This window comes from Montipora capricornis, chromosome 11 (genome assembly GCF_036669925.1).
Source record: "Montipora capricornis isolate CH-2021 chromosome 11, ASM3666992v2, whole genome shotgun sequence".
Classification (NCBI taxonomy): Eukaryota; Metazoa; Cnidaria; class Anthozoa; order Scleractinia; family Acroporidae; genus Montipora; species Montipora capricornis.
Window position 1 is genome coordinate 9,516,247 of NC_090893.1, and position 5,000 is coordinate 9,521,246.

The 5,000-nt window shown below is 37.5% G+C and overlaps 2 protein-coding genes across 2 annotated transcripts in view; one reads left to right on the plus strand and one right to left on the minus strand.

Annotated features, from left to right (window-relative positions):
• LOC138022879 (receptor-type tyrosine-protein phosphatase delta-like) overlaps window positions 1-5,000 on the plus strand; it is a 282,480-nt gene that overhangs the window by 263,550 nt on the left and 13,930 nt on the right. The window lies entirely within an intron of this gene.
• LOC138022881 (uncharacterized) overlaps window positions 1-5,000 on the minus strand; it is a 63,818-nt gene that overhangs the window by 58,098 nt on the left and 720 nt on the right. The gene's annotated exons all lie outside the window — the stretch shown is intronic.

Below are 5,000 nucleotides of genomic sequence, written 5' to 3' on the forward strand. Positions count from 1 at the left end.
AGGAGCATGCCATGAGATTACCGTGGACAGTGACAACTGTGTTCACCCAAAGCAAATTACTACTCTTTTAGTTTATTATTATTTGATCATTCTATTGGTTATATTCAATACCTATAAGGTATACTTGTAACACATTTAAAAGCTAAAAGTGCTTAAATGTAAAAGGCGGGGTTAAAACCTAGCTGTGTTACAAAGTTGAGAAATATCCAGATGTTTTCGGTATCACCTTGTTGAAGTTGAACAGTGAAGCATTCCTTTACGATAAGAATCAAACTCGAATTCACCCTTTCCTAGCTAAATGGCTATCCTCTGGTACTTGATAACGCTTTTAACAACCTCGTAAAAAGATTAAAGGAGCCGAAAACAGTGGTTGGTGATTACTTTCACCTTGTTCTTCTGGGGCACCCAACGAGAATATACTGTTCAAAACCACTTAGACATTACATTGTTAAACGCATTTTAGTATTTAAACGGTAGATATAGGCATATCCGTTCGGATTTCCTAGCTGAAAGTCTAGTGATGCGAAAATTATAGGGATCAAAACTCTGGGTGACCTGTTTAGGGTAAAAATCCGTTAAAAATGGGCAATTACACCCATCTTTTAGATGTTCGAAAATCCTAGGACAGTCAGGACAGGAGTGCAAGCAAGAATTTTTACAACAAATATTCCGAAAATTCTAGATCTCAAATCGTCTTCCCAACATATATTTTCCGAAAATTTGCACCTATAAAATGCAACTAAATACAGCATGTTTCATGATCCTTTTCAGATTTCGTGAAAGGTCGAAAAGATTTGGAAACATTCCTTGTTTTTACTTATCGCAAACTAAGGTATTCGTAGCTGTTTACATGGTTGAAGACCCTTCAGATATTTGAAAATGACCTGGTGTATCCTGTCAATGATAACGCATTCTTTTTAGATAAAAATCAAACACGAAATCAGTCATTATTACCTAACAACCGGCGGGTCTAATCTGCAGGTCGCAGGTCACAGGTTGCAGGTCATTGTTTCCAAACTACAGAAGGTATCATAAACATTGTTAACAGCTACCCTTAGGCCTAATTAGGCCTAAACAGAAGTTTTTAGGCCTAAGGTTAGCTTTTAAGAATGTTTAGGATACTTTCTGTATTGGCGAAACAATGACCTGCAACCTGTGACCTGCGACCTGCAGATTAGAACCGCCTCCTAACAACACCAGAAAGCAACTGATCGCAAAAGAACTGTCATTTTGTAAGGAATGTATCGACGACTTCTTCACAGTTCTCCTTTGATTAACCTACGTGACGACAGCTTTTAATGTTGTGTCGCGCAAAGGCTTAGAAATTCAACCTGGCTTTATCAAAAGACAAAAACCCTATCAAACTGAAAATTTGTGAAAAGATAACTAAACGAAAATCTCAAAAGGATCGATGATTCCTTATCTCTTAATTTGATGACGTCACGTGAAAACTATTGGTTCGTTCTGTCAGAAAATTATGCTACGTGTGACTGAGCAGTAGAGACGTCTGTCCCGGTGCCAGGTGTGTCTGCTGTTGATTTACGTGTCTACATATTTCTGAAATTTGCTTGCAGTTTCCTTATGTTATTGTGATGAATCTACATTCTGGAACCTTCTAGCTAAGAACACTTTGTTGTATGTGCATTATGATTTTGGGTCAGTTTCCAGAACATGCTAGCTTACATGAAAACTGCCGAGACATACATATATAAAACTCCTTTTTTACAATGACTGCAAAAATTCTCGTGCGCTCATTGGCTAATTTTTATTGTCAATAAGCGGACAGACACACATTGTCAAAGTAGTCTGCGGATCCACTCGGCTATCGCCCAGTGGATCCACAGCTACTTTGACAATGTTATGACGCAATTCATGATCAATAAAAGGACAGACGCATGAAAATTAAATCGATTTGTTAAGTTATACTGGGGTTGTACTTCGTGTAAGACCACTTACAGATTGTGTCCGGGCCCCTGGGAAACCAGCCCGATTCAACAGAAATCAGACACAAAGAAGCACATCTCAATTAAGTGTCAAGGATGCGTTGTCGCTTGCTTTTCGGTCATCCTGATTTCATTTCGCAATGGTTTTTCTTCTATGATACCTTACGTTTAGATCTCTATACTGCTGCGTGATATGTTTTCTTCCAAGAAAACAGTTAGTCTTGACAATAATATCTTTAGTTTCTTGGTGTTGAATTTCTCAGCAGTAATGTCAATGTCACCTAATAGCCTCACGCTTTTGCGCCAGTTTAATTGTAGTCTCTACCGATTTATTATTATTATTATTATTATTATTATTATTATTATTATTATTATTATGCACTATTTCAGAAAATACATAATGGCCATAACAATTAAAAGAAAGAAGGAAAAAGACTTATTATACATGAGTGAGAAAAAGTGGAAAAGTACGTAGTGGCCATCATGGTAGCAAATGCTTTCGAGATGGCCACTACCACAGGAATTAGATGAAAGAAAAAATATATATACACATATATATCTAGAAGTGAACTGGCATAATAGATAGTACAGATAAAAATAAAGCTAATAGTAATAAATTAACAAATTGACAAATTTTCATATGTTTATCGGTGGTAGAAGAGAGTGGTTTTCTGTTTTCAAAAGTTTGACCCGGGCCTGGGATCATTATGTTTTTGAACGCCTGTTACGTCCGGTGCCATGTATCAATGAGATAGCTGACTTTATAAAATACTTTGTTTGCCTTTTTTCTCTTTTTCTTAGCAGATCGTTATGCTCTTAACACGGAGCCGGAAGGGAGCACTGTCTGGAAAGAATTAATGAATTTTAAAATATTGACAGTGTTATGAGGATCAGAATTACTTTTAGCTTATCTGTCATGTAATTCCAGACTTTCCTAGAATTGTCTTACATCTGTAATATTCCAGAAATTTCTTTGATGCAACTTAGCAGATTCCACAAATAGTACACCTTGTAATACACTATAAATACCAAGTGAAGCTATGATCCTCGCAGTTATGAACGCAATTGTTGCAATTGCGTAAAGAAGCCTAATAAGCCTGAAAAATTCAGGACTTCAACGGGATTTGAACCCGCGACCTCGCGATACCGGTGCGACGCTCTAACCAACTGAGCTATGAAGCCACTGACGTTGGGAGCTGGTCATTTGTGGGTTCCAATGTTTCCGTGAGGAATTAATCAACGCCGATGAAATGATATATGAAATGGATCATATATGAACTGCAGATATGAAATCAAGTGGAGCTATGATCCAGCGTCAGTGGCTTTATAGCTCAGTTGGTTAGAGCTTCTTTACGCAATTGCAAAAATTGCGTTCATAACTGCGAGGATCATAGCTTCACTTGATTTCATATCTGCAGTTCATATATGATCCATTTCATATATCATTTCATCGCACACTATAAATACCAACAGAATATTCTAGGTGCTTAGAGTAAAAGTATAAAATCAGGCTTTTAACAAATAGAAAAAACTCCATCCCGAGGTCTTACCCTCGTGTTTGCTAACTGTGATGAAGCTATAATCAACTGCGATAACTATGGTGGAGATATAACCTTTGACCTTGCTATATCCGGAGAGAACAAAGAAGGGAAGGGAAGATAAAGAGTTCAGTGTTTATTATGAAGTCTTCCGTAAAAGTTTGTATGCACAGAAAATCCAGTGAATCAAGAAAGTCAGGAATTGTTGTTTCTAGTCAGTGGAACTTGGAGTTCGAGTTTTAATAATCAAGATCAATACCTGAAAGGCCATGAAAGACAGTAAGCCAGCTTTACGAACTGCTTAACTTAATCTTTAACCTAAGTAATTGTAACAGTGTAGAACCAATTAAATAATAGTTCTAAAGGGATAACTGCTCTTTGTCACACTTTTGTTGCGTGCCATATATCGTACTCGGGAGTTCTTTTTAATTATGTCTTGTTCGCGGACATGTCTTGGTTATTCCAGCACGTAACAACAGGCCTAACACAACACCTGCTGTTTCCGCGTGTTAGTTTTGCCTTGAATTGTTTCACTCGTTCTTCTGATTTCTTCAGAGTGTTTTGGTTTGGAGCCATGATCAGTCTCTACCTTCCTTGAACTTCTGGAGTTCGTTTTCGTCGATGCTCTTTGGATATTTGATTTCGATGTCTTCGCTCCTTTTTCGAGGCATTTAAAGAACCCGATTGTCTTTCCATCTCTGAAGGTGAGAGGGCAAAGGCAAAATCGTCTCTTCAAGATAGCAATCAACGTTAGTTCCTCTAGCCTCCTCGCAGACGTCCTTTAGAGTTCGTTTGTCAAGTATACATTTCTCCCGAGGAACGCGTGACGAATCTCCAAGAGCGTCTACGTGGGTGGCTATAGTTCCTCTAAACGCCTCCGCCATTTTTCCAGGGGCCCGGACACTATCTGTAACTGGTCTTACACGAAGTACAATCCCAGGATCGGTTATCAACAATCTAATCGATAAGAAGTTTTATATATGTATGTATGCTCCGCGCGGAGCTGGTCAAAATGTGGCTCCAAGTTTCATATTTAAGACAAGTCTTATTAGTGTGAATGAAGTCAAATATTTGAAGCGAGTTTTGTATGTGTGCTACGAGTTGTATAAATGTTCAAAGAAAGTCTTATGTATTTGCAAGATGCTGTGTTTACTTGGGAACGAGTTGGATATTTCCACATCTAGTTGTATCTATATGAAAACAAGTTTTACATATCGAGAAGTCTTATATATATTAAGGAAGTAATTAATTATATATATAAAGGAGAAGTCTTACATATATTAAGGAAGTACTATATATATTAAGTTGGTGTTTTTGTCCGTTTTGGCGCGTCATACCCAATAATAAGTTGAAATTGAAGTTATTATCAAATTTCCATTGTGATCCTTATAAACTTGAGGCGAAATCGAAATCTTGAAGCCAAATGGAATCGCGTGGTTGCATTGTCAAAGTAACGTTTTACTTGTCTGAGCAATCATTTTCACGGCGTTTTAGCCTGTCTTTTTATAGCGACTGACCG